This window comes from Aulonocara sp. 'chitande type north' Nkhata Bay, linkage group LG16, assembly GCF_057382095.1.
Source record: "Aulonocara sp. 'chitande type north' Nkhata Bay isolate Kocher_YH1m ecotype deep benthic linkage group LG16, A_spYH_male_GT1.1, whole genome shotgun sequence".
Taxonomy (NCBI): domain Eukaryota; kingdom Metazoa; phylum Chordata; class Actinopteri; order Cichliformes; family Cichlidae; genus Aulonocara; species Aulonocara sp. 'chitande type north' Nkhata Bay.
The window spans coordinates 24,156,546-24,175,256 of NC_141359.1; the positions used below are offsets into that span (position 1 = coordinate 24,156,546).

The 18,711-nt window shown below is 38.0% G+C and overlaps 1 non-coding gene across 1 annotated transcript; it reads right to left on the reverse strand.

Annotated features, from left to right (window-relative positions):
- Window positions 1-17,593: 17,593 nt before the first annotated feature.
- trnas-cga (transfer RNA serine (anticodon CGA)) lies at window positions 17,594-17,675 on the reverse strand. The gene has a single exon. It is a non-coding gene; the product is annotated as a tRNA-Ser (tRNA).
- Window positions 17,676-18,711: the final 1,036 nt, after the last annotated feature.

Consider the following 18,711-nt stretch of genomic DNA (forward strand, 5'->3'; position numbering starts at 1 on the left):
TCAGAGGAATGAAACATTTTTGCAGGGTTCAGTTAAATTTAAATAGCAATGGCCAAGAATTGTGTGCAGTTTCAGTAGGTAGGAAAAAAGAATAGAATATCTCTTTATTGTAATTTTACACGTACAACAAAGTTATGTGTGCAGGAGTAAAATATAAATAGTAAGGCAGCAGGAATAAATAGCAAACACAAGAAATTTATACAATCAAAGCACATTGGCGAACGAAACAAAGTGACTAAAAAGTTAATAAATTGCTTAAACTACATGCAAACACAAAAGTCATTGAACTATTAGAAAGTTACTGTAAAATGCAGTTGAACTAGAGGCTTTAATTACATACCTCACTGCTCCATTACACTGGCTATGATGAGACTTATTAATTCACCAGCACCAGCTCAAAGTGGCCAGCAGGTGGCGTTACATCCAAACGCAATAGAAGAGACTTACTTTTAAGGTATGTACCACTACCACTAATGGTAAAACATACATAAATTATTGTTAAAAGGAATCGCCGAAGAGCAGCACTGTTTTCTAAATTAAGGGAGTTCAACCCCCACATTAAAATAAACACATGTTCATCTTTTTTTAATTATTTTTTTTTATAACACGTGGTGAACAACAGACTGTTTGCTTTATATGATAAAGGTTTTTTTCATGTACAGGAGACTTTTGCAGAATTTTGCCCGGCAACACTGCCTGCACTCTGGCACTCAGTAACATTGCCTAACTAGGGCAGCCTTGATTAGCTGCTGATAACAGAGGGACAATTGTAAATTCTACTATGTAGGTCACAGCACTGGCTTATAACACTTTTCCTGGATGCTTCAGTATATTTTTACAAAGCTGGAAGTGTATAATCTTAGAGCACCTCCTGCATATTCGACAGTAAATCAAAGCACTGAAGAAAAGCAGAGCACCACCGTGAACTGTTTCACCACACACAGAATTTTGATTGTTTAATTAAATTCCCCTTGGCAAACAGCTCGGTGTTATTCATTATTCATTCCATAATTATTTTAATGCTAATTTGATGAGGTTTTTTATTAATTAATGCAGAACATTTCAGAGGTATCGCCATTTTCTGGCTGCTGCAGCGGGAAGAAAAGCTTACAGACAGTTAGTCTTACAGCTTTTTGGGTGAATAATCCACAGAATTTCTTGTTTTCCCAGCATCAGATTCCAGGAAATTATTAGCCTAATTGGGAAAGAAAAGCAACAGAAATAAAGACGGCCAACTGGAGTTGAGAGTCCCCCTGTTTTAGGCTCTCGATAAATGAGCAGGATAATAATGTGGTGCTGATCTGCTGATCTCCAGCTGTTCCCATAATTCGACAGGTATTGCGCTTTGGCCCTTAGCAGTCTGCCTCAGCAGACTGGCACTTAATTAGGCATGGATTAAGGCCAAACTGCCTCATTTACGTGAATTGTATCACAAATACAAACTGGATGGCCCTTTTCCTTCAAGGGGGCATCTGGGCTAGATTTTTAAAAACGCAGAGGAAGCTGAAATGAAGAGGCTCCAGGCCTTTAACTCCAGATTTTTCAACAATGGGGATCACCCCCACCCACCATGCTGAGAGGTGCTGTTTTTGAGCACACGCTTTTTAACCCCTCAAATCCAGGGAGACTGATGCAGGCAGATGAAACGGCTTGATTTACATTTAATTCAGATTATGTAAATACACTGGTTGGGTCCCAAATCAAACATGGGACACAATACAAGCTGCCTGCAGCGCCCTGCAAAGACAGACTCTATTGTCATTTAAATGCATTGAATTAAATATTTCTTCCACACATGGTCTGGATCATTTAATTAAAGTCTTGATCAGATTTAATATGTTATTTCTGCAAATACTGATATCTGCTCATTATTTTCAGTTGGCAACCTCTGCATGTTTTCAGACTGAGTGTGTGTTTGCTTTTGCTCTTGAATGGAGGGCAACTGGGCATGGCATCGGGGTCTGTCACCAGGGATGTTCATCTATGTAACAGCATTATAGGGGTATATCTGCATGGCTATCGCTAAGTGCACAGTGGAGGGAAATCCCCAACAGGCATTTGCATGTGTGTTGAGTGAGCTCGACTCTGCCAATCCCTCCCCTGGGCACCTGGCTCTCCATGGTGCATCTGCAGGCACCAGGATGCCCCTCCACCATTAGCCTTTACTGGCATTATTATGCATGAAGGTCTATTCACAATAGTAGGCTTAACACTGTATATGCAGTACTTAGCCTATACTAAATCCTGCCTTGCATATGATTTTGCCTATTTTGTTATGAATATTTAATGTTGGTCAGGTCCACTCTCAGCTGTGTTGGCACAAAGGCTGTGCACGCTGGAAAAACTCACACAGAGCTGAAGGTTGTCTTCTTTAATCAGCATCTAGTCTTTGCTCAAAGAAGTACTATTTCCCTGCCTTAATACTTCAGTGTACATGTACCTGTTTGGTCATGCATTTGAAGTATTTATTTAAAGGGGGGATATTATGCATTCCCCTATTTTCTGTCAAATATATAGGGTTACAGTGGTAGCAATTCATCATAATGAACAACTAAACTGTCAAAACTTGATGTGAAAAGGGGTGTTAGTGAACTGAAATAAAAGTAAATGTATTAGATCGAAGAACCTGCCTGAGGCTTTGATGAGCATGTTTATTGAGACTCTGGATGTCTATAAGACTAAGAGTCAAATGCTTTAAAGAAGGCCTTTGTTTTTATTTAATACATGTACTGATTTTTCCTAAATATTGCTTCCAGCACATGTCCTCTATGTCAAAGGACTAAAACTAACACTGACATGAATACAAACTGAACTAAAACTAAACATTTTTAAACAATAAAAACTAAACAGAGAAAAAAAACCCTTTAAACTAATTGAAACTCAAAAACAAAAAAGAACTTTAAAAATGAAACTATAAAACTTTAACAACTGACAGTTAATATAAAGTAGCATAAAATCCAATATTTGAACTCTAATAACATTTACACAGCTTCTCATAAGATAGATTTCCATTAATAGTTTATACGCAGAAAGACTGTAAAGGGACATCTCCAGCTATTAGTGTGGCCATGAAGCCTCAGGTTGAGCGTTTTTGGTGTCGTCATCTTAGTTTTTAAGAACCAGACATACTGAGTGTGGAGCAGCTCTGTATGCGAAACCAAAGGAATTATTTACTGATGTGCAAAGTTAAGCATTTAGTAGGAATTATAATTGCTGACGGCGCCCATAAACTAATCCATTGTGTTTACTGAGGTGATAAAACAAGGGAGGACTGTTTTCCAATAGAGTTCTAAACAATCTTAACTCTTTTGACAAACACAGTTTTCTTCTTCTGGGCATTAAAAGTAATGCAGGTTTTACCCTTTATCGCTTGATTTTGTGAGTAAAGACAGCTGGAGGTCCCACAGATGAATAGTCATTCCTGTTATACAGGTCTGCTTGATGTCCACTGCCCAGGGTACACGCTCACTGTTACTATATAGACACATTTTAAGATAAGATAAGAAGAACTTTATTGTCATTGTAATTATGCAATGAAATTTGTTTGGTAGCTCACAGAGGCCAGCAGCAATAAAACAAGAAGCAGCATAGTAATAAATAACCGTGGTAAAAGTATAAGATATAAAGTAAAAGGAAGGCACTTAGCACAGTAAATAACAAAGAAAATATAATATAATAGTATTTACAATGTAAATACTCTGCAATTGTGGGTACCTGCATGGACTCTCGCGCTCACTGTCTGATCTGGTGACTGTGGAAGCCATTTGAGCACACACTGTGGTCAAAAAGGGACAGATTTGGTCTTTCAAGCATAGCTTGGTTAAAATGAGTTTATCTGAGCTGCTCTTGCCTTCCTATCAGCTCAAAGTAGCTCGAAGCACTCTGGCCATTCTCCTTTGACCCCACGTATCAACAAACCATTTTCACCTAGAAACATGCCGCGCACTGGACATTTTCTCTTTTTAAAATCTTTCTCTGTAAACCCTAGAGATGGTTGTATGGGAAAATCCCAGCAGGTAAGAGCACATTCAAAGTCACTTACATCACCCCTGGTCACCATTTCGAATCTCAGTTTGAATATTAGCAGATCATCTTGACCGTGTCTACATACCTAAATGCAATGAGTTGTGATCATGTGATTGGCTTTTTGATGTCTGCTGGCGGCATTTATTGCCCTTAATGATTTTTGGTGGAACCTTTTCACTATTTTTTTTTTATTGTGAGTGAATTCAGGCTTGAGATTTTATGTTTCTTATATATACATATAGTTGTTTTGTATTCCCTCCTCCCAAAATGAGCTGCTCTCTAGTTATCTCTGTAGAAAGGTCAAGACCCCTAGTCTGAGAATCACTACACTACAGTGCCTAATGTGTATTGATTTTGGGGTGAAAATAGTTTCCTGGTCACCCTTGTGGCTATGGTTTGACCAGCAGCTCTGGTATGTGTTAGCTACAACGTACTCTAACTACAGAAACATGCCAACCTTGGTTGATTTGTTGTGAGGAGGAAAAAAGTTTTTTTTCAGTCCCACTCTGTAAATATTTGCAATTAATAATTGATCAGTATTGACTGAAACAGAGGCGGACTGTCCTCTGATTTCAGCACGAGGACTAATGATTTTTAAATGATTTCAAAAAGGTGCTGTTTAAGTGCCTCCCTGCAGATGCATCTGGACTGAAGTGTTGATTGACCTTCTGCTTCAACTTGCTTACGCTTGGGAATCTTCCTCACAGTGTGCTGATCAGAGCAGAGCCGTATTGATTTTTCAGACAGGATCCAAGGACAGTCTTTACCTGGAAAAGTGCCATCAAAAATATAATTGTAGTGATTATCACATTTATATATATTTAGACAGGAAGTTTTTACTGAATGATTTCCCCATTAGGTGCTGACTTCACACTGAAGCTATGCTTTTCTAAAAGACAAATAAAACCAGGATATTCTAGACATTGACTTGCATTAAAGTGTCAACCCCCATGTCTGCCTCCCCTCTCCGTTCCCCAGCCCCCATCCTCCCTCTGCTCCCTGCGCACTGACCAGCATTACTGATTGCTCCTGTATCATTGTAGGCACAGTTGTGTTGATTTATTGGCTCTGCAGCGATCTTGATCCCCCTCATTAGCTTCTTCATTACACCGTCGATCATTTCATGGCGGGCCATATTGGACGCTGAGTTTTATTGAGCTGGCTCTCCTGGCACATTGTTGTGGTCGGCGGTTATTGTGATAATTCCTTTTTTTGTTACATTGGATTGTCGGCCTTTAAACACGTTTCTGCCAAAAATGCATGAAAACAAAATTTCCCACAAGCTTTTTCTAACACATACGGGATATTTCCTATGTGAGTCTCATCCTTGATACACTTTTTGTTTTTTGAAGTCACTTTTCTATTCAGTGCACAAAATGTTAAGATTTGAATAGTTGTAGAAGGAAAAAATTGAGAATATTTGTATTTAGAAGCCATACTGAACTTTTTTCTTGCAAAAACTATTTAAAATTATTACAGAAACTGTTGCTGATTGTGGGTTAAGCAATTAACATTGTTGTTACTGTTTCCCACTGCTGTTGGCAGACTGTTTTTAATGCAGTTTCATGACTTACTGTATGAAACAATGTCATCTCCTGATTGCAGTGTATTTGGTGCCTATTTCTTTAGACTGCTGGCTTGCTTGTGGTTCCAAGGATATTTAGGAAAAAAGTAGAATGGGGGGTAGAGCCTTCAGCTTTCAGGCCCCTCTTCTATGGAACTAGCTCCCAGTTTGGATTAAGGAGACAGATCATCTTATCTGCTTTTAAGATTAGGCTTAAAACTTTTCTTTTTGATAAAGCATATAGTTAGGATTAGATCAGATGACCCCGAACCTCCCTTAGTTACGTTGCAATAGGTCTAGGCTGCTTGGGGGCTTCCCCATGATGCACTGTTTCTATTTCACTCACCTTCTTTCACTCACTGTGTGTTTAAACATCACTCTGAATTTAATCATTGGTTAGTATTAATCTCTGCGTCTCTGTGTCTTTGCCCTGTCTTCCTCCCCTCTCTCCCAGCCAGTCATGGCAGTTGGCCATCTCTCCCTGAGCCTGGTTCTGCCTCAGGTTTCATCCTGTTGAAAGGGAGTTTTTCCTTCCCCCTGTCGCCGAGCACTTGCTTTTAGGGGGATCATCTGATTGTTGGAGCTTCTCTATATTATTGTTGGGTTTTTACCTTAAAATATATAAATCACTGTTATTGTGATTTGGCGCTATAGAAATAACACACCTTACTGTTACATTTATATAGCTAATGGATGTTGCATTTATATTTATGTGTCATGTTGTTTGTAAGAATTTTTCACATTGTACTTACACATCCTTTAAGCTATGCCAGCAGGATAGGTCTGGGCCTGGCAATGCTGATGTGTGTCTGTCACAAGTTTAAGCTTTTTAAGCTTTTCCTTCATCAGATTTATAGACATGGTTATTTGCCACACGCCCATCGCTCTCTGGCACATTTTAAAAAATATATATATTTTAAACTGAAATAGTTTAAAACACAGGATAGACTGATGATTTTGGCAAATACTGTACCATCAGGGTCCCTCATGGAGGACTGACATACCCAGCAGCTTCAGCTGTGCTTCCATTAGCATTCATTCTCCTCAAAGTAAGGTGGCAAACACTGTAAGTATTACAACTGCTAAACATGGGTGCACTGGCTTTATCGCGGTTACAGTGTTGGTGCAGATGCAGCCTCATATTTAATCGTAATTAAATATTACGATTAATTGTAATTAAATATGAGGCTTAATTAAATATTAATTTAGCTAATTGTTTGGGCATCATATGGAGTTAATTCAAAGTGAATGTCATAAAAGACACAGCTCTGAGAAAGATCTGAGAAAGATCGGCTGCTGTTGTTTTCATTGCAGCATCCCACATCCCCCAACAAGCTGTTTTTCTTTTCTGCTTTGCATTTTTCAGTGAAAATACAAATTTATTCTAGATATCAAAAACAAATATTTAGTATGATTTCTAAATATCTGCCTTACAATGCCCTTTAAATCTATGAAGCAGTCATGTGTGAAAATGACCTTGCAGGTAAGTGAGAATTTCCCATTAGGGAAGACAATATGCAAAGCACCTATTTCCTGCTGTCACTCTGCTTTACAGCAACCAGGATGCATTGTGCTGCTTTATTTTTTTTATCCTAATGTATTTCATGAAGTTGTTAACTCGTTTTCATCAATGGCCACAAGGAGTGAGGTCATCAGGCATCTGTCTTTTCAAACTCTCTCTTTCTCTTTTTTACAGTTGTGCTTCTACAATTTATTCATAGGACGTCGTTTTCAAAAATGAGCCCAGGCAATTTTTGTCACAACATTGTATCTTCCAATTTCAACAGCACTGACTTCAGTCAGTTACACTTTAATGGGATTTCCATAAATCTGCTAAATGGCTTTAAAACAGCTTTGCCCAGATGTGAATTTCAGAAATCCTTATGTGGACTCTGAAAATATGTTCCAGATGCACACAATTTGGCAGCCATTTCCTCCACCAGTAAGGCCTGAGCTTGATGAAGCTAATGGGATTATAGGAGAAGAGGCTGCTAACCCAAGATTCAGCTATCAAATGTTTAAGCTAATGAGGGCATCTCATGAGGGGGAGCTTGATTACTTTGGCTTATCAGATGACACCAGGGACTGCGAGGTCACTGTGTTTACTGGTTGTAATAACGCACATACAGCACTTCTCGTGCTCATAAACCGAACTATCAAGATGAAACGAGGATTGTGTCTGCGTGACAGACCTACAGAGGCAACAGAAATCACTTTGGATTTGTTGTGCAGTGCTGTGAATCCAAACACTGAGCTCTTTGAAGAGCAGTCAGGATTTCAGGAGATATACTGTCACTTTTATACAAAAGCAGTTGTGTTAATTGATAAGCATATCAATTTACCAATATTTTACCTTTTTTTTTCATTTTTAATATTATCTGAAAACATACTTAAAAATCGTGCCCACATCCAAATCCCAATGTAGAGTAGCTAAATAAAGCTTATTAAGCTTATGTCTGTACTTGCTATAATAAGCACATTGCAAAGTATGAGTCATTACAGTAATATATGTTGAATTTTTTTTACATACACACAAGTGTTCAACTGCAATAAATACTTGGCACAAAATTTATTTTAATATGGACACAGCAAGGTTTGCAATGTGAAATCACTTTGCAATAAATTATTTCTAAAGTGAAATCATATATTTGTGACATGATTTAGTTGAATCACAAACAAAGAAAACATGAGGGGTTACAGTGAGAGCCACAGATAAGTTAGGAGAGTAAAAAAATGAGAGGCTTTGATGGTTTTGGTCATTTTATGCACATGCGCTCTGTCAGTATAAAATACTTGTCAGTGCACAGGCCAATGTTGACTTCAGTCTTTTAACATTTCAGCCATTTATAATTGTTATTATTTAAGGTTGAGGTTTACCTGCTGTGGAATGCCAACTTGCATTTAGAAAGATCAAAATCTGTTTTTACTAAGTGTAATTTCAGTGACCTGTTGGAGCGTAGAAGTTAAATGAGCTAAAGTTGTGTAAATGTTCTAAGTCAAGTGTATTTTAGCCTCTATATATGTGGGCAGATTTGAAATATGCTGCATTTGTACTGGATCTTTAAAAAAGCCAAAGCTGTCTTATTTAAAAAGTATCGCGCTGAACAAGACTGCAGTCATTGAACAAGACCAAACCAAAGATGTAAAATAATAATATAATCATGAGCAGTGAGAAGCTGAACAATTTCTTGAACATTAAGTTAATTGTTAGGAAATCTAATTGAGTCACTTGTTTTAGTGAACCAAAGCACACAGTATCGGGACTTTGCTCACATAAATTTAAGGCAATTAAAATCATTTCCAAGTATAACCTTTGAAGTTTCAAAAACTGTAGTTCCTCTAATGGCCACTAGAAACTAACTAGAAAAGTGAGTCAGTCACCATAAACTGCCATGTTAAAAATGCCAGCCCCTTTGAGCAGATATAAGCACGTTTTCAGACTAGTACAAAAAACTGTTTTTAATAATCTTCCCATTTGGCACAATTGGTCAGTGGATCACCGTTTTTTATTGTATTGTATTATTTTGTATGTGTTCTTGGCCATGCTGAGTGAAAGGTGGGCGTTAAGCTATCTGCTAGGCTTCATGGGTACTAATTCATGTCACTGAAGTGGACCTGCTGACTGTGTTGTTGCTGAGTCCTTTGAGGCATGTTATACGCAAATATTTGGCTTACTTGTTGTTAGATTCATTGTAAGAGTGTAAGAGATGTGCATGTCTGTGCAATGTTGCCAAAGATTAAGAAAACCTTCCACATACCCCCCTCTCATCTAAATACGGTCCCTTCTGGCCCCAAAATGTTATGATGTAAAAGTTGAGGCTTTATCCTTTTCAAACACAGCAATCCTGTGGGTAATGTTACAGTGGCTACATTTATGCATGTATGTATTTTGTATGTATGCTAACGTTGTCATTTGTTCTTTTTGTGCTACAAAAAATAGGAAACTATAATTTATGCACAACAAAAAAAAGTTGCCATACTGAAGAATGATTTGATTACTAAGTTAATGTCACTTATCTAGGGTAAAAAATTCTGTCTGATCGGTTTTGTAGAAATAATTTTAAAGATTTGGATGTAGGTATGAACATTATTTTCATTGACATAGTGTCACAACATTGTTATGTAAGTCAAAGCGAAGAAGGAGAGACAAAAGAACTGTTCATAAAAATGTATTTTATTCCTAAGAACCGTACCTTGCTTTTTACTTAGTGAACAATAGTTTATGTGAAAACCCCATCTGCAAAACGATGATGATGATGCAAAGGACGTCCCTTTGTTTTACATGGCATCATCACATGATATCTCTTTAAAACCATAAGACATCTGTCCTTTAATCCTTTGAAGCCTTTCGAGTAACTCTCAGGAATCAGCGTACATGAATTTAAAGCTCCAGTCGCTTCATTAGTTGCAGTATGAGTCATCCTGATTTTTTTCTAATCCTTTCATTTTTATTTGCTTCACTCAGTTCAGTGTTGATTTGCTTGTGAGGTTTGAATACTCATCGATGTCAGAACACGTGATGTATAAAGAGCATCGAAGCCATTCTTGGCACAACACTTAGACATGTTACTGGCAAGTGGAAAATGTATTTAGTCACAATTTTACACGTTTAAATGTAAAAATATATATGTAGATTTGATATGCTTTTGTCTAAAAAAAAAGATGATCGATAGTTCTTTGCTGAATATTATCTTTTCCTCACTCAGATAGTCATTAAGATTACAGTGTTGTGATGATTGTTGCCACTGATTAGCAGACTTGCAGCTGCTTGCTTTCACGCCAGCGAATGAATTAATCAAGTCAACAAAGACAGGCTAATCACTGTTTTAACATTCCCCCATTAAATGAAGTGATGGCTAATTACTGCTTGTGCTTTAAGACAGCCTTTCAGGAATTTTTAAACTGCTTTGGAGTCAGATATCATCTTTGTCTGATATCAAAAAGATCTCTTATTCTAACCTTTCATGGATGATAACTTTCATCCTGTTTACATGCCCAGAGATGCAGAAATACACAGATATTATTCTTTCTATGAGCTGTGAAATTCTGATAAAATAAGATTTGCCAATGGGTTAGTTTACCCAAATTACCATAAAATTTTTCACTTTTTTTAAAACTCGTATGTACAATGTAAATTGTTTAGCTTTAATTATTTCAGGGGAGTTATGCCACTGACTGAGATGTATGTCTTCAAAGAAACTAAATGTCATTGGATCATGTTCTGTTTTTGGCATTTGTAATATATGTATTTGGGGAAAAAAAAGAAAGGTAAAGCGAGTAAAAGACACTGCCATCTTTCCCCTATTTCTATGTAAAATGAACCCTACCCTGATAATTCTCAACACTATAGTAAGATTTGTTTAATATCAATATAATGACTTAATATTGCAGGTTCGTGTCAGCAGCTGTTCCTGTAATCATGACACACTCTGGCTGGTCCCTGTGTAAACCTGCAGTTCTGGTAGATGTAAGCCTGACAGATATTGATCGATGCAGACATTTTAATGACACGTTGAGCTTTTTATTACATTTTTGTCACGCTGCAAACAAACCTAATGCTTTTTTATGTTGGGTCAGGTCTTAAATTGTACTTCTCATCTTTTCTCTGGAAAGAGAAGTAATAACAGGGGAATTAGGTTGATGTTAACCACCATCATTCTATCCACATCATAAGCCAGCCCCTGTAAAGATAGCCAGCTCAATGAGCTGTGCATTGTGTGCAGTAGCTGACTGTGTCGTTACATGGTGGAGTTCTTACAGTGCCAGGAAAATGTATATTTATTTTGCATGCAAAACAATATTTTTTAGCACCCTGCATTTGTCATTTGATCCATTTATAATCAATTCTGAGCTTCTTAGAAATGATCTGAATAGCATCAGTGTCAGACTTGTGGAGATGCTTGGCAGAAGGAGCACAAAAAGAGAACCCGATAATCAAAATGAAAAATTGTTTCCACATCGGTGGTTTCCCAACGGGGAAACCATTCGTATGTCAGCTCAGGAGACAAAACGGGTTTCTGCTTTATGTGGTTTGCTATCTTGACTTGTGCCTGTTGAGATTCAGTGTTTGTTCATGTCATTGTCATTATTGGATACTGTTTATAAGGCCACGAGTTTGAACCTTGACTTTTTCAGCCATCATGGATGGGTTATATGTACTTTTAGAAAAGAAAAAAGTCATTAATAAAAAAAAATATGCGTAACATTTCCTAAAGTCAGCCAACACTGTGAGAGGAATAATGTGTCATTTTTTTTCTCCTAAACGTTAGTTTGTCAAGCTTAAAAGAAACACAAAAAAGAGGAAAGAAAAGAAAAAATCAGGATTTAAAAGTCAGTTAAAACTTCGCTGCAAAAATAAATCTATCAGCTAATACTGATCATATAATTTAACAGTAAACTCAAGAATGGCTACCTAGATGACCTTTTGGTGTTGTCTTGTCAATCTGAAATGTAGGGCTGCATATGAGAAGCTAAGGCTAAACTAAGTTATTTATGGGATATTGCGACAGAAAGTTACTTTTTGATGTAAACTAAAAATGTATATTAGTAGAGCATGTCACAGTACCACAACAGCTGCATCATGTCTACTCAGTAATATTACTGAAACGCTTAAAGATTATCAGCTTTAGGTGGATCACTGATCTATCAGAAACATTCGATTCATGGCATCAATATATTCTCAGTCAATAGATTGACTCACTCTTAGATTAAGAGTTCTCTAAATGGTTTCATGTAGAGGAGGGTTCAGGTCATTTTAACAGGCGTTCCACAGGGAACCATTCTTGGATCTGTTTTTTTTTTTTCACCTTGTGTACAAACAATATTATCTCTACCAGCCAAAACTGTAATATGTGTATTTATGCAGATGACACTATTATATATTCCACTCGCTTGTTGTTTAAACTGAACATTGCAAATCTCGTCTGGTTTTGATACATTTCAAAAATCTCTTATCAAGCATGAGCTTGTTTTAAATTTCAGTAAAATTAAGTCTATGATATTCATAAGGTCACCTAAAAGTAGCCTCCATTCTCTTCATAGTCGTAAAACTGAAACTATTGATTTTGTTTTAAATACTTAGGATTCTGGCTGGACCTTAGACACATTTTTAAGATACCTACAGTGGGGCAAAAAAGTATTTAGTCAGCCACCGATTGTGCAAGTTCCCCCACCTAAAATGATGACAGAGGTCAGTAATTTGCACCAGAGGTACACTTCAACTGTGAGAGACAGAATGTGAAAAAAAAATCCATGAATTCACATGGTAGGATTTGTAAAGAATTTATTCGTAAATTAGGGTGGAAAATAAGTATTTGGTCACCTCAAACAAGGAAAATCTCTGGCTCTCACAGACCTGTAACGTCTTCTGTAAGAAGCTTTTCTGTCCCCCACTCGTTACCTGTATGAATGGCACCTGTTTGAACTCATCATCTGTATAAAAGACACCTGTCCACAGCCTCAAACAGTCAGACTCCAAACTCCGCCATGGCCAAGACCAAAGAGCTTTCGAAGGACACCAGGAAAAGTATTGTAGACCTGCACCAGACTGGGAAGAGTGAATCTACAATAGGCAAGCAGCTTGGTGTGAAAAAATCCACTGTGGGAGCAATCATCAGAAAATGGAAGACATACAAGACCACTGATAATCTCCCTTGATCTGGGGCTCCACTCAAGATCTCATCCCGTGGGGTCAAAATGATCATGAGAACGGTGAGCAAAGATCCCAGAACCACACGGGGGGACCTGGTGAATGACCTGCAGAGAGCTGGGACCAAAGTAACAAAGGTCACCATCAGTAACACACTACAACGGCAGGGAATCAAATCCCGCAGTGCCAGACGTGTTCCGCTGCTGTAGCCAGTGCATGTCCAGGCCCGTCTGAAGTTTGCCACAGAGCACATGGATGATACAGCAGAGGATTGGGAGAATGTCATGTGGTCAGATGAAACCAAAGTAGAACTTTTTGGTATAAACTCAACTCGTCGTGTTTGGAGGAAGAAGAATACTGAGTTGCATCCCAAGAACACCATACCTACTGTGAAGCATGGGGGTGGAAACATCATGCTATGGGGCTGTTTTTCTGCCAAGGGGACAGGACGACTGATCCGTGTTAAGGACAGAATGAATGGGGCCATGTATCGTGAGATTTTGAGCCAAAACCTCCTTCCATCAGTGAGAACTTTGAAGATGAAACGAGGCTGGGTCTTCCAACATGACAATGATCCAAAACACACCGCCCGGGCAACAAAGGAGTGGCTCCGTAAGAAGCATTTGAAAGTCCTGGAGTGGCCTAGCCAGTCTCCAGACCTCAACCCCATAGAAAATATGTGGTGGGAGTTGAAAGTCCGTGTTGCTCGGCGACAGCCCCAAAACATCACTGCTCTCGAGAAGATCTGCATGGAGGAATGGGCCAAAATACCAGCTACTGTGTGTGCAAACCTGGTAAAGACCTATAGTAAACGTTTGACCTCTGTTATTGCCAACAAAGGTTATGTTGCAAAGTATTGAGTTGTATTTTTGTTATTGACCAAATACTTATTTTCCACCCTGATTTAAGAATAAATTCTTTACAAATCCTACCATGTGGATTCATGGATTTTTTTTTCACATTCTGTCTCTCACAGTTGAAGTGTACCTCTGGTGCAAATTACTGACCTCTGTCATCATTTTAGGTGGGGGAACTTGCACAATGGGTGGCTGACTAAATACTTTTTTGCCCCACTGTAGGTATCATGAAAATGAAAGTAAAAAATTGGATTTTTGTAATGAAAAAAAAAAAGATAACTGTACAATCCACCTTTTCTTTATCTGTATCTGCCTCTTTCTTAATTTATGTACAAAGTGCATAATATTTGCTTATTTATATGAAATCTTTCTTCCATTTTGAGTTTGAGCTTCATCTTTTGATGAATACAGGGGATGGTAAATGAGCTCAAAGAGACAGGCCTCTTCAGGATAATGCATTCCTCTGAAAACATGCAGGCAACCAGCTGACGGCAAGCAAGGCAGCATGTCGACAATGAGCGCAATTGTCCTTGCTTCACTTACGTAGAAAGTGACAATTTCACATCGTCTTGAAATAAATTCAGAGGATGGAAGATGGTTCAGGGCGATCTTTCCAGTTGAAAAAATTCTGTAGCAAACCCTCCCTTTCTCCTGCAGTGTGCGTTACGTATTCTCGCAGCACAGGGGACTCATAAACAAGGTTGGATAACAGTGGCGGTGGCTCAGAGTGGAGTGGTTGGGGTGGTTTGTTTTCAACTTCATCAGTTAAAAACAAAGAGGAGCTCTGTCTAAAACTGGCTCATGCATGTGTTCTTCTGGAGGTTATATAAACTGAAGGCACTTTTCTGAAATGTTCAAATAAAACAATAATCTCTGTTTAAATGATCTGTTCTTCTTTGGAAACATATGCTACGTGCTATTTTCTGTCTCTGGCTGAAAGATGCATTTCTCTCTCTCTCTCTCTCTCTGATATGCTAACAAGCAGGCAGCAGAGCACAAGCACCAGTCGACCAGATGTCCGCCAGTCGCTCTCTTCTGCGTAATTCTGAATGATTTGATATTCATGGCCTGCTGATTTGAAAACTGCCTCAAGCCAAATGCCTTGTTTTGGATGGATATAAATACATATATCTATCAGTTGGCTTGTTTATGCGGCAATCAATGTCAATCATCTTGCCTTTGCCAGCTGCCATGATACTACAATGTTGCAGCATAAGGAGAATTGCAGTTAGTATAACTTTTGTACCACTGCTAACAACATTCTTAATAACGGATAATTCCCTGTAACTACAAACTGGATCACACAGTAGCCCATGTTTAGCTTTAAGAAAAAATTCTCAAAGCTGATTCCTCAGCACATAAAGTGACTGGTTGTCTAATTTCTTGATCCTTCCTCCACTCACTTTTGCCATTTTAATATTGTTTTTTGTTTAAATATTTTACAAAATATAGTACTATATTCATTAAAACAGATTATGGCAAAACATCAAGCATCCCAGCTGGTCTAATTTGAATTAAAATCTAAAAATGATCACTAGACAAGTCACATGCTTGTTTAAAATGTTGTTTTTATTTCATGATTTTAGTAGCTTTGTTCATTTTCACATGGATGCGAAAATTGGAAACTGATGAAAAATACAGGGGTTGATTTATTTATTTTAATTTAACAAACTGAGCTATTTTTTTTTATATAAGTAAGTTCTTAATTAGTTTCTTTATTTCAAGATGAACTGCTCTGATTTCAGTAGTGAGAATCCGTGCTACAGTGAAATAATCACTTTTTATGATCTCAGGCAGATAAGGTAAGCAAGCCCTAGGTGTTTCTGGTTCACACACTTTAGCGTTTTCTGACTAGTAAATATTACGCTACCAGGAAATCTGATTATACAGCTGTGTAAAAACCAAATTTTCACAGGACTCTGCGCAGTCCTGTACACCCCTGGTGCTTTCAAAGGAATTTAGATGGTATAAATCAGCCAGATGTTGCCAATCAAATGTATGAAGACCATTCTAAAGGTCAAATGTGAGACTACAGGTCTGTCAGCTAAAGCTTGGCTGAAACTGGGTATGCAGCAGGCTAATAATACCAAACACCAGCGTAAATTTACAGGATGGTTCAAGAAGAAAACAATCATTGTGTTGCAGTGGCCCAAAGTCCACAACCTCATTTCAACCTGATTGAAATCTTGTCTCTGGACATTAATAGACTTGTGCATAAATTGTCCAAATTCCTGCTCAATGATATGAAAGACTGATTAAATGATAACAAAAACAATTACTTCAAGTTATTGCTGCCACAGGAGGTTCTACAAGCTACCGAATCACAGAGTGGGCTTATTTTTCCACCGGATTACAGAGAGTCCTGTGGAAATGTTCTTTCTCATATGACTATATCTTCATGAGTGAATAATTATGATGATGAACCTGCATTATAGTATGTCAGCATCACCACAAGCCTGTTAATATGTTGATAATAGCGGAGTGGATAATTATAGTGGGGTTTTTTTTATCTTCTCTACCTTATAACATATCATACAGCATTATGAACTGTCTATGCTGCTACGATTGCAACATGTTTTCCCTGTAATGTAGTATAAAGGATGCTAATCTAATTATTCATACCTCAACACCTCTGAAATATCTATTAACAGTGCCTACTCATGGGACTAGTCTGATCATTTCAGCTGGTAAGACAACCAGTGGTGGATAAAAGAAGTCCACCGGCTCAGAAACGCTGCTCTCATGGGAACCTAACGCTCCAAACAGATGTTGTTCTTCCTCAGAAAGTGAAACCTAATAAGATGCAATATGGTCAACACTCCACAGGTTTGTGTCCTCCAGCCAGAGCAGACAGTGAGCAGATTACTGATCAGAAAGTCAAGACCTGCTGCCAAAAAGTGACTCTGGGCCACCTGTCCCCAAACACTGGAAAACAAGCTACAAGAGCAGCACACACATGGTTTCCAGTGCACACTGTCTGTGAACAGAACTGATAGTTTTCATGGGTGTGAAGCTGGTAAGGAATCACGTTTTTGTATGTTACAGAACACCTGCTTGTTGACCTTTGGAAAACTTCAAACTGTTATTGGCTCTATTGTTATTTAAAGATACACTTCACTCATCTAGTGTGACAGACATGGTTTGTGTCCATGCCTCTCAACACTTACTAAGAAAATGAATGTTTACAACTGATTTACCACTTAAGTGCTGGATTGAGTTGAGGTAAGGCTCTATCCAGGCCAGTCAAACTCCTCCGCACGTCACTTTAAGTTCAGCACAGAGGGACTGTATCTAAATGGACATTAACCATTTCTTTGTAATCAGCTGTTTTAGAGCCTGCGGCCGAAGGAGCGGTGGCTCTGAGTAAGAAACCAAGACTGTAGCACATTCATAAGGAAAAGACTTGCCAATCACAACCAAACCACACCTTAAAGTATATAGATAGGACTTTATTAATCTTTCAGGTAGGTTCCTCCGGGAAATTCAGTAAAGCTTTATCGTCACGAACAGGGTTCGAACCTGTGCGGGGAAACCCCATTGGATTTCGAGTCCAACGCCTTAGCCGCTCGGCCACCGCGACTACAGCACACATGTTTATGATTTATCATAAATCATATTCATACAATATGAATTATCTTCGCAAGCAGTGGAAATGGGAAGGAATTAAGATTTCAGACACCTCTGTGGAGCCTTGACTTTTTACTTACCTGAGTTGTGTTGGATTAAAATCAGCTGATAACTGAAAAATTGTACATTTAAATTAAAGTAACTGGTTTTCTCTGATTTATTACTAGAAGTTTGTGTCTTTGTATTTTTGTGTTTTTACTTGTATATACTGAATTACTAATAGATAACAATATTTTCTCTAAATGCTTGGATTTTTTATTTTACTATTATCAAAACAATACTCAGATTCTTCTATTTGAATATAATTTTCTTTTTCTAGAAATTTGGACTGAATGTTGAAGCTTTCTAATGCTGTAGTCGGGGCCTTTCTGAGTACTCTTCACTTCATTCAGCCATAAATGCAAACAATATCAAAATACCTTCACGGCAACTGGCATAACCGGAGGATATACCATGATGTTGGATGTTATTATAAACCCTGATTCATTTTACATCTCCAGGTTTGCTTTCTGTTCCTGATATAACCAAACCTGAGCGAACTAATCATGAAATCAGGGAACTGCACAGAGTTCTATCCTTCCCCTGTCCAGTGAGGCGGAGGAGTAAAGTACAGTTATATAACTGTGAAAAATATATATAGCTGCACCATAGTCTGTGATTATGAGACCAGCATGCCATGTCCTACTTCAGATGTTACACAATGGGCACTCTCACTAAAAGGCATTCATCCATACAGTTCAGCAGGCATTTAGTACCTTTAGTGTAATACTGTTGAACAATTGTATTTGGGTTTTAAGAACACAATATAAAGGAGAGAATAACATGCACATCATTGGTTACACTTTCTAATACTGAGGTTGACCCACTTTTGCTTTAACTAAATTCTTCATTGCATATCTTCAACTTTGTGAGCTTTGAGACATGATGTGTTATTCTGCTGAAGCAGCCAACAGAAGGTGGTTGCACTCTGGTCACAAAGTGATGGACTT